Here is a 12,883-nt window from a genome sequence, read left to right on the forward strand (position 1 = left end):
ATGAACAAAATAATAAAAATAATATTTATCTAAACACATTTTTAAACGTTACTTTTTTAATTAGATTTAGTGCAATTCCGTTATCTGTGATGGCAACAATGAATTGTTTCACCAACCATTGTCTCCAGTCTGAACCAGAGATATGTAAGAGAGGCTCTCTTATATATCTCTGGTCTGAACACTGGTTTACATTGGGAAAAAAAGTGTACCATTTTTATATGACGGGAAGTGTACAAGGGTACATAACACTATGTCCGGATGGTAAATGACGGTGTACACATATAGTAGAGGTAAACAACACCAAGTCCACATGGTGTTGTTTACCTCTGACTGGAAGTGGACTTGGTGTTTATTAAAAAGTCGGTAACTTGCCGTAAAATTGTCTCTGGACATAGTATGGTTTACCTATGTGTAGAGCCAGAAAAGTTATATTCAAAAGAGCAATAATCTAAATTTCGATAAAAATAGACAGTGTCCTTTACCTCCGGGGTACACATATAGATAATAAAAAAATAAACAGTTAAAATAAGTGTAAAAAATTTCAACTTCATACATCGGCGCCATTGTTCAGGTGATGGGTTTATCACAGATATCAAAGGTTACATTTTAATTCAAGGTTCTATTTGCGTATTTTCAATATTAAAAGAGTAGGAAAAGACATGTTTTTGCTTTTATTTTTTTTTAAATCTATTCTATTTTTTTCTAGAGTTCCGTCTTTTTTGAACAACCTGTGTTCTTTTTTCAATTCGGCACTTGTCCAAGGCTATGACAAATACTCTGTCCTCTGCTATTCTACATTAATATGACTGATTCATTATTTTCTCTAAACACTCTGTCCTCTGCTATTCTACATTAATATGACTGATTCATTTTCTCTTTCTTGCAGCTATTTTAATGTTTATCCTGTGTATCTTTTTCTTCTTCTTCTTCTTCTTTTTATATAGACATGACTCTGTCTGTTTTTCAATGTGCCTCCAGTAAGTTGCCGTTCCATGGTTTTCGTGGTCTTCCAACTGATCGTCTTCCTATTGGGTAACCGTCTCTTGCCGTCTCTACTACTCTATTTGTTGTCATTCGGCTTATATGATCGTTCCATTCTATTCTTCTATTTCTTAACCAGTTCTTGATGTTCTCCACCTTGCATCTACGTCGTATATGTGTACTTCTAGCTCTGTCCCATAGTGTCTTACCATCAATTTTTCTAAGTGTTTTTATCTCTGTTGTTTCTAACATCCTTTTTGTCCTCTCTGTGTCAGGTCTTGTTTCTGCTGCGTACGTCATTATTGGTCTGATAACTGTTTTGTAAATTCTGCCTTTGGTTTCCTTCCCGATATTTTTATTTCTTCATATTGTTTATTATTTAGGCAGTCTGCGGCTCTGTTTGCTCTATTCAGTGGATCTTCCACTTCAGTTTCGAGCTTTCCGTAGCTAGATAATGTGATACCCAGATATTTAAGCTCCATCACTTGTTCTATTATCTGACCTTCCAGCTCCAATTAACATCTTAGTAAACTTGCTGTTGTAACCATGCATTTTGTCTCTTTTGGGGAAATTAACATGTTAAATTTTCTGGCGGTTATATGAAATTGGTGTAGCATACGTTGTAAATCATCTTCACTTTGAAATAATAGTATTGCGTCGTCTGCATAGCAGATTATTTTAATTTGTTTTTCTCCCATTTGGTATCCTCTTTTATTTCTTACTTTTTTATTATTTCATCCATAATCCGGTTGAACAATAGAGGACTCAGAGAATCTCCCTGTCTTATCCCATTGCCAGCTTCAATAGGGTCGGTTAGTTCTTCTTCTATTTTTACTTTTATTGTGTTGTTTTGGTATATATTTTAGATTGTTTTGATTATTCAATGAAATTGAGAATAATTTGATAGTTTCCATTTTATTAGTACTGATGGTATATAACTAGCATTTGTTGATACTATATATCAAACATATAATCATGAACATGTGGAAGTGAGAGCACTCTCTTGTTAGTAATTTCAGTGTAAATTATGACGAAACCAGAAATAACCCATAATATTCTCCCCGTGTGATCTTAGTATTTCCGTTGATTGAATAGTATAGGGTATCCAATATTTTAATCAACGGTATGTCAGGGTTTTATTAATTTTTATATATATTTGCAAAATGAAGAAGAAAGTTCAGTACAGGCATTTAAACAGCTGATCTGTCAATTTAGAAGTAAGAGCAAGTACCAACTTGCTGAAAAGCATACCATACACAAAAGGGATAATAAAATGTACTGCACAAACTATAGCGATATAAGCTATATAGAAGCTATATATCTATTAATTATTAGGATATACAGTATTTTTTCTAATACACCTGGAACGATTGAGTGAATAGATGAACTATCAAATAGGAGACTATTAGTGTGGAATTAGAAAAACTAATAAATCGTTGATCAATTATTCACTATTAGGCAGTTAATGAGAAATGTTGGGAATACAAAAAAAAAACATTAAACCAGTTATTTATAGATTTTAAACAAGCACTGATATAATCATAAGAATAAAACTATGAAATACCATGGCAGAACTAGGCTTACCTAATAAACTAATTAATTTAACAAGGAGTAATATACAAGTAAAGACTTCAAGGAAAACTGTCGACTTATTTTCAACTGTACTGCAAAGTTTACTATTTAATTATATAATTTTAATTATATATATATATTATATATATATATATATATATATATATATATATATATATATATATATATATTTTATTTATATTTTAATAATATAAATTTAATAAATAGTATTTAATTTTAAAAAATATGAACGAATTAGCGTAACACCTGTTTTGAAAACTAAATATTATGAGACGAATTGGGGATATTATATTACACAAACTAAACCGCTTGCCTACAAAAAATATCAGGAAAATATGACACGGTGGGAAAGACTAATGACTTTACAGCTAATTGCCACATAAGTATCAATGTAACTATAGCTTACAAAATTGGTTCAATTACATTGCAATTTTTAAATTTTTCGTGATAAAATAAAGTGATTGATTGTTGTTTTAAAAAGGTAAGTTCTTTTTTATTTTTGTATTCCTATCATCTGATATTGTAATATCAACAACACTTTTCATAATATATTCTAAAATAACGAAATTACTGATAACGAACAAAAGTTTTATTAACTTCTTGTTAATATAATTATGTAGAAATTTAGATTTTTATCTTGTTCTTACTATAGTGCTAAAGCACAAATGTAGTCATAGTCTACCGTATTTTTTTCATAGTGGTCATAGTTTTTAATTGTAGTATAGCTTATGTGTTTATAATAACTAGCGCATAGAAAATAATAAAATTTTGTACCCTGTGCTTTATGTTTATTATCCTTTATTGTATTGGAACATCTAGAAGTATAGCAATACATTTTAACTGTTGAACAAAAGAGAAAATAAAAACACTTTTTGTGGTGTGCCACTTAACCATACACAAAATCGTACACAAATAGTAAAATGGTAGTAAAAGTTTCCGATATAGGCCGCCAGATGGCAGAGGCATTGCCGCGCTCGATGTCTATACTATGAAATGTTTTTAATACAGTTTTCGGTTCAGATTTTTTCAAAACATCAAATTACATCTTCTTTTTGCCTTTCTTTATTTAGGCTAACCGCTACTGTTTTTTTCTTTAGCGTTTCTTCTTAATCTACATTAATGTTATATTACAATTCTTTCTGGAACGAGCTATAATTTTTCTCAAATAACCATTTTGTGTGGTTTACTCGCCTTAATGTTTAGCATGCTTTATCAGATGCTCTTTAAAGTCCGTTTTAATATTAATATCGTTTGAGAAATTTTTCCCAGATACTTATATTTCGTTTTGATTTTCAATCTTCTTTTAATGTTAGTTCAAATGGTCTAGTAGTGTGTTCGTACAGTTCAGTTATAAGCAAAATTAGGTATTGTTGTGCACCTAATTCTTTTAGTATCAGTCATAAGTGTATCCATTTGACTCTATGGAACGCTTTACGATAATCTGTAAAACAAATCCATAGTGGGATATTGAATTCCCTAGACTTTTATACTTTTTTGGACTTTTATAATAATAGTTTAAAAATTAAATGTTTAGTGAAAATCTCTACGCGACTTTAATGCATTAAATATTTTAATTAAAAATCGACATATCTATTGAAATTAGACAGTAAAAAAGTATGTTATTAAAGATTGATTTATAAATTATTGTAGTTTAAATTCAACTACGCTATGAAACAAATATTGCATGTCATAAACTGCAGTAATCCCAAAATTACAAAGGTCTCCCTGTTGTTTGAGTTTTCTTTAATTAATAGGGTAACAAACATTATAATCCTACCGAAGGGGCTTCTAATTTCATAAACTGTTACACGATTACTCAATCCGATGTACTTACATTTATGAACTAAATATTTTAGTGACAATGCCTTTTAATAAAAAATACTAATTAATAAAAAGATACAAAGTTTATAATAGACACTTTCTTATGTTTAAAAATATATAAAACAAGTAATATAAATTACTGCCTTGTTTATTAAAACTAAAAAGTAAAATAAAGTTATGTGTCGGTTAACAATTTATATTTAACTACATTAGCCAAATAATCCTGAAATTCCTCCATGACTAAATTGATGTATATTTAAATAAATTTCAAGTTCCAAAATGTACATGCTGTAAAATTTGAAAATCTAGTACTAATACAATTATTGGTAACATCTTAGGAGTTTAGAAGTGTACGCAAAATGGTAAATACGGATCCCAAAAATGGTTTATCCTGTTGAGGAGTCCACTTAATCCTACATGTTGGTCGGAGTCTACATAAAGCGCTACTTAGATAATAATATACACGGTGTATATTCTACTGGAGTTAGTATAATACGGTTTTTTATTTTTCAAATTATTTTTGGACCGTACTGTTTTAAATATTGATTTATAGTATCAGCAATCGGTCAGGAAATAAAACTCTATTTGTTCAGTCTCAATATTTCGTCACGATTTTGTGACTTCTTCAGGAGAAAACTGTAAATTTATTAGAATAATTGATTATTATATGTAAACAAAGTGAATATTTTAATACTTACAACTATAAGAATAAAAATTTAAATTTTTTAGCATATCTAAATAAATGACATATTTGTTTGATTTTATTTAGGAGTTATGGTAACCGCAATATTTTATAGAGTGAATTCCTATTGTACAATTTTTAGTGAGTAGGTTAAAATAAACAATTACTATGACACTATTATCCATATTATAAAGTGGAAAGATGGAATTAATAGTACAGAATTAAGAAAGAATCAGGAACACGATAAATTGATCTATAAAATGTAATTGATGGTATGTAGCCAGTTATTGCAATACTGATATTTAGGAATGTAATAAAATAATCTCTAGTAACTGTACCGATAATTTTATTCAATTTATCGTGTTCCTGATTCTTTCTCAATTCTGTACTATTAATTCCATCTTTCCACTTTATAATATGGATAATAGTGTCATAGTAATTGTTTATTTTAACCGACTCACTAAAAATTGTACATTGGGAATTCACTCTATAAAATATTGCGGTTACCATAACTCCTAAATAACATCAAACAAATATGTCATTTATTTAGATATGCTAAAAAAATTTAAATTTTTATTATTATAGTTGTAAGTATTAAAATATTCACTTTGTTTACATATTATAATAATCAATTATTCTAATAAATTTACAGTTTTCTCCTGAAGAAGTCACAAAATCGAGACGAAATAGAGAGACTGAACAAATAGAGTTTTATTTCCTGACCGATTGCTGATACTATAAATCAATATATATATATATATATATATATATATATATATATATATATATACATTATATGTATGTATATATATAATAAGTAAGATATAGACAACAAACAATTATTAAATTGTATTTTACCATGGTTTGAATAATTGTAGCTCTCATCTGATGATGCCAATGAAAAATTGGCGAGATATAATGAACTGTTGAACAGAGTACACTTTCATCTACCAAATCAGCTGTTATTTTAGAGGACATATATATATATATATATATATATATATATATATATATATATACAGATTTGGAAAAAAGTTTAGGGAACATAGGATTTATAATACAATAACTCAGATCCTCTGATTTGCAATTAACCAGCGTACATTTTAATATAACGTCGCGATGTTTTATAATTAATTCATTTGTTCGACTGGAGTCTCAATTCATGCCGTGATGCTGCTAGTGTAAGTGTAAAAACGGAACACAGCTAGAGTGCATGTCAAATTCTCCGAAAACGTACGTATTTATAAATGTAGATATGGAATTAAAAATATTATTTAACTAAAAAAATGGTTGTTTTATTGCCAAAACGGCTTGAAAAAAAGTAGATTTCTAGAAATAAAAATAAAAAGGAATTTCAAAAATAAAATAATATTAATACACTCTTTTTAATTTGAAATTATAAACAATATTTGGAATAATAAATGTATTTAAGTATAAATTTAATAATTCAAATAATACCTAATGAACACAAATAAAATTGATGTTAATAAAACATTATTTATTATGTGCACAAAACCGGACTTTCAGGAAAAATCGGTAGATGGAGCAACACTGTCAGCGTGCCAGATACGCTACTACAAATCGCAGAGGAGAGGTAATCCAGTGGAACAAATAAATTAGTTAGAAAATATCGCGACGTTATATAGAAATTTACACTGGTTAATTGCATATCAGGGAATCTTAGTAAATGTATTAGAAATCCTATGTTCCGTAAATAAAATTCCAAATGTATATATATATATATATATATATATATATATATATATATATATATATATATATATATATATATATATATATATATATATATATATATATATATATATATGTATATACCTAGGTCATATCAAACGGGGGTCAAATCAATTTACACCTCAGTCACTCATTTAATTTTTTAAATAATAAAAAACTTCTTGCATGTAAACCAAGTAAATATAAAGTATGATCTGGTATTCTTCTTACTCTTCTGATCATTTTTAGTACATCCTTCTGATCATTTAAAGACAATGCATATTATTTTATAAATTTTCTAAAGCCCTAATTTCTTTATAAACAATGTCATCATCATTCTGACTTTACAAACCTGCGTGGGTCCTAGCCTTCTCAAAAATTTCTCTTCAGTCGTCCCTATCCTCCGCCTTCCTTCACCAAGCACACATTCCCATATTTCTCATGTCTTTATCGATGTTAACAAGGAACCTTGTTCTGGATCTTCCTCTTCTTCTCTGACCAATGCCCTATCCACCTCAGGCGTCCTATCAATATATTTTACGATATCAGGTTCCTGGTATATTCTATAAAGTTCGAAGTTGTATCGTTTTCTCCATACTCCATTGTCATTCGCTGCTCCATAGATTCGCCTCAGTACTATTCTTTCGAAACATCGTAACATGTTTTCATTATTTTTTGTTACGAGTCCAGGTCTCTGAACCATATGTTAGGACTCTGCGGTAGTATTATTTTCAGTGTTAAGGCTCTGCAATTGTGGTTTTTGCTTGGCCCGTCGTTCGCCAGACGTACAGATCGTCAAGAATTGCAATGTCTCTGAGTTTTGACAAGAATATAAATTTGGAGGGGAGGATCCGTCAGTAGCCCGAATATACTCAGTTCCATTTTGTTAGCAGAAGCAAACAGATCAGACGCATATCAATTACACTGGTGTAGGACTTATTAACCAGGTTCCGTTACAATGGAATTTAAATCAAAAGTTCATCGTAAAGTTTTGAGTGGTCAATCTCGTGAAATTATAGCAAATGTGATATATTTTATGAAACGAGAAGCGGAGGCTAAACATCCGATAATAGAACTAACGAAAATTCAAGAACGTGTTTCGCGCGCAATGGGTGTTAGTGTTGGTTCTGTAAATCAAATTTCAAAGGAACCGAGATCAGTTAAAGATGGTGAAAGTGATTCGTTTCATACACCTAATATTAAAAGACAAAAAAGAGCGACCAAAACTAAGTTGGATAATATGGATAAGGAAATTCTTCGGAGATTTGTAATAAATTTTCACGTCCACGAAAAAAAAGTTCCTACGTTGAGAGGCATACACAGGAAATTTGTCAATGAAATTAATTACACAGGATCGTATGAAAGTTTACGAAGAGTATTACATAAAATTGGTTTCCGTTGGCGAAAAACTCAGACAAAGAAAAATTGCTTATGGAAAAACCTGACATCCAACAAAAAAGGATAGCTTTTTTGCGAAGTATTAAGAGGTGCAGAAATGAAAATCGTCCTATAGTATACATGGACGAAACATACATCCACTCTTGTCACACATTCACGATCGTTTGCGTAAGCCTATCTCTAAAGGACAGAGGTTAATAATAGTTCATGCAGGAGGAGAAATGGGGTTCATAAAAAATTCCTACTTAAAATTTAAATCAAATTTAAAAACTGGTGATTACCATAGTCAGATGAACTTTAGTTTTCAAGTTGTTAAATTATCTTTATATATATATGTATATATATATATATATATATATATATATATATATATAAATATATATATATATTTATATATATATATATATATATATATATATATATATATATATTTTCACGTATATATATATATATATTATTTTGACTTGCTACAAACGTGTATTTTATATGTGTGTAACGTAATGAAATAAAATAAATTTAAATCTATTATTCTGTACAAACAAACAAAATTTGAAATGATTTTATTAATAAAAATTTCTAAATATCAATCTTTTATAATATATTTCATCTTTAAAAACAATAAAAATCGATAATTTTCATTATCGCATAATATTACGTGGAATAATTACTCCTAATTATTTAAATTTCAATAACTATTGAGTTCAATTGACCCTCCCCCAGTCGTAGTTCCATAATAAAATAATTTTAAAATCCGAACGCATTTGCTATCTTCTTTACTCCGAATGCGTTCTCTGTTTATTTTTCGCATCGCTAGAGTTTAAAATGAAAGACAGAGCTAACTTTGACGAACTGTAATTGGCTGAAGTGCGGAAGAGTCTTCCAAATCTCCTCCAGCGGCTCTTCAGTTATATATTTGCGTTTGGGTGAACGTCGTGTTCATCTTAGCCACAAAAATCGTCCTAGTACAAACCTCCTCGTTGGTAGAGCCGGGAATCCATATTCGTTGAATCGGAAATACGGGCACTTTTTAGAGCAGGTACTCCGATTTGCGAATAGTGATTGCTGATTGTACAGGGTGTGTCCGATTGGTAGTGTGCGCCATATTCGAGCTTTCGGTCTCCTTGAGACCCTTGAGTCCGCGCACCAGTGTAGTTACTAACCAGTCGGATTTTTCGAACTCCATTAAGACTACACACCCTTCCAGTTTCCTGGAAGCCTTAGTTTTAGAGTAACGTAGGTCCCAAATATTTAAGTGGCGAGTAAGTTCATTTCCTACTCGTCCAGTTACTCTACAAACCATCGTGCGAGATGGTCGTCTGTGTCTGTGGTACCAACTTCGCCACGCAGGCCGGTATGGATACTCACATACAGAGGCTACGCTGCCGAGGACCCAGACAAGCTGACGACGACGTTTGCGGCATATGTGGACGCGCATTCAAGTCTTTTGCTGGGGTGCGCCAACACATGCGCCGCGCTCATCCAGATGAGTACAACGGGGATCTCGAGAGGAGGTACGAGAATCCCGGTCGGCGGGTGGAAAGTTTCGAACTTGGATTTAAGGTTCGAATCTGTTTGTAAATGTCCCTTTGTCCGCTTCTTGTCGTTCGACGATAATAGGTTTAATAAAATTGAAGTTGTGGAGTAAAAGTGTTGATTTATTGAGAGCTACTGGTAATTACACAATATGATGTTCGTTAGGTAACTACTTATGATTGACTGTACTCAAATGAACTCAAATCCCCAATTTATAATCTCACAAATATTTCATACCTAAGCATCGAGGTTAATGCTTCCTATCATACCATACCAACAAACTTTGCTTACACTACAATTTAATCTACGCCTTAATTGCGACACTTAGAAAGTTCAATTAGAAAATATATTATTCAGCAATTTATTTAGTTGTAGGTAAATGAACTAATTATTAAAATATACGAAGTGGTTTTACAATGTCACTTATACACGGTGAAACTATAATAGATTAAGAAGTTAAGAATAATGTGAGATTACAAATTAAGGGGTTAATTTGTGATTGAACAGCGGGTCATATTCACCGACGAGGATCTCATCCGGATGGGGCATGAGGAACTTCGGTACGAGGGCCGGTTCATCCTTCAGCATTTGATGGGATTATTCCCGGATAATACGAAGGAACAGATCCGGTCCGCGCGCAAGAAATCTGAATACAAGGAGTTCCTCGAAAGTCTCAGGGAGGAAGAGCGACGTAGGAACCGGTCTCCGAGTCCCGTCGCTGGACCTTCCAACACCGAGACTTTCGCTAACTATGCCTCTTCGGAAGGAGAACCCTCGCCGGTGAGGATATCCGCTCAGGGTGAACCGGACACCCTCTCGTCCCCCGGTCTCAACAACGCCGGTTGGAGCAGCGACACCCCACTGTCCGCTGATGAGCCGAATCCCGAAGTTGAAGAGCCCGTTCCGTTGCGAAACCGTGAGACGATTGCCTCTTACATGAACGATTATTATAACACCAAAACAGGATGGTCGGAAGAAGAGCAAGCGATATTTAGATTTACTCAATACGCAAACGCTGAGCGACATCGTGAGCGTGTCAGGTCTATGTTAAATGAGTATATCTCCGTCAGTATTACTGCGAGTGCCGGGAAGCGTAAACAACAAGTGCAGCCAAAACACACGAAAATCGAAAGCTTCTAACGCCCCGGATATTGAAAATAGACGCCGTCAAAGGGCTAAACGTTACCGCTTGACCCAGACTCGATACCATACTGACAGATCCGCTCTGGCTCGGGCAATCATAGATGACAAGCCTCTCTATGGCAGCGATGTGCACCCAGATGTCAGAACTGTGGAAAGGAAATATCGGACGATCTTTACATCAAGATCGCCAACAGACGATGAACCAATTTCCGATCAGAAGGATCCGCTACTGATCAGCTATGCTGTAACAGAAGCGGAAATCCTCGGGGCCTTACAAACTATGAAGTCTAAAGCAGCAGGTCCTGACCTACTTAAGATCAGAGAGCTGCGTAAGGTATCCGTTCAGAAATTGGTGCTAGTCTATAATACCATGCTCCATTATGGTGTCACTCCGGAAGTATTGAGGGATTGCAGGACCACCTTGATACCAAAGAGTGGCGATCCATTGGAGGTAGGTAATTGGCGTCCGATAAGCATTTCTTCGGTTTTGGTCAGGGTGTTGCATCGTTTGCTTGGGAAGAGGCTTGCGGTGCTAGATTTCCACGAGCTTCAGAGAGGCTTTCGGCAGGTAGATGGCGTTCTATTAAATAACCTGACACTTCAAGCGGTTATCAAAGAACGAAGAAGAGGCCTTCGTCCTTACAATATCATCTCGATAGATCTACGAAAAGCTTTCGACACGGTATCGCAACGATCCATTGAACGGGCTATGACTCGCTTCGGGTTAGACGCTTCATTTAAGCGGTATGTGACGGACTCGTATCTGAATTGTCATACGAGGGTCGCTGTCGGGAGCAAGTTTACGAACTCCATCAAGATGTGTAGAGGCGTCAAACAGGGAGATCCCCTGTCGGCCTACCTCTTTAACATGGTGGTCGATGAGCTGATATGAAAGCTCGAAGCAGGTGGGCCTGGCCTTCCCATTGCAGATGGCAGGAAGATCTCGGTGTTGGGTTACGCCGACGATTTAATCCTGCTATCCGAATCGGCCAAGGATGGTACCAAACAGCTTCAGACAGCCGTCGAATTCTTTGAGAGAAGAGGAATGTCGATTAACGCTGGTAAGAGTGCCGCTATTACGGTTAACGTTAACCGTGGTAATAAGCACTCTTACTGCGTAACTCGCTCCCTCTTTTCCGTCGGTAACGAGAGGATTCGGCAGCTGCAACCGAGTGAGCTGGTTGGATACCTAGTGTAACGATAAGATTACTTTATCGTTACTGAGAAATTTAAAATAACTTAATTCTGCCTGTAAAGTATGCAACCAAATATACATGTAATCGTATTATCAATTGTTTATCAATTGGTCAAACTGCTTACCTGTCGCTTCCGCTTAGCTTGGAACTGACGGAAGCCGACGATTTTAAAAGTGTAAGACTCACTTGATATCGAACCATTGACCGAGGCAGAGAACGATTGGTTGATACTCCAGCGACCAACGCACGTGGCTCAAGTTATCAGAAAAGAAATTTTAAGTTATTCAGAGGTGATATTAAGTTAAAGAAGGCGTTTTTTTTATATTAGAAGTTTTGGAAAAAGAAGATTTTGGTTCAATTGTTGAAATATTGTTGCGTTGGGTGAGTTTCATTTTAATTAAAGTACATCATTTTTTTTTAACCATTATTAGTTTCTTATTAAAATCATTTATTCAATAATTTTACCTTAATTATATTAGTCAAATCACGTTCAGAATTCTTTCTGTTAGAAATTCTCCTAAGTACACGTTCTCATCAATATCCAAGCAATTCGGTAATGTAAGGAGATCCTTCATTACTATTTGCCTATAATATATTCGTGATAAGTTAAATTTTAGTTCTTCAGTGAAATATTCATAGTAAATTCCCAACATTTTTTTTAAATACATAGTTTTCGATTATTTTTCCAAGGTCACAAAAAGTGTACGAAACCTTCACTAATTATCATCTTCTGACTAGTTTTTCTTGTCCTAACCGCCTTGTTGTTATCAACTCTGAATAAAGCTAATGAGAGCTTCTTTGATTT

At 33.3% G+C, this 12,883-nt stretch overlaps 1 protein-coding gene across 4 annotated transcripts in view; it reads right to left on the reverse strand.

The window, feature by feature from the left end:
* Nucleotides 1-12,883, reverse strand: part of LOC140450148 (pyruvate dehydrogenase phosphatase regulatory subunit, mitochondrial) — a 767,651-nt gene that overhangs the window by 506,928 nt on the left and 247,840 nt on the right. The window lies entirely within an intron of this gene.

This window comes from Diabrotica undecimpunctata, chromosome 9, assembly GCF_040954645.1.
Source record: "Diabrotica undecimpunctata isolate CICGRU chromosome 9, icDiaUnde3, whole genome shotgun sequence".
NCBI lineage: Eukaryota > Metazoa > Arthropoda > Insecta > Coleoptera > Chrysomelidae > Diabrotica > Diabrotica undecimpunctata.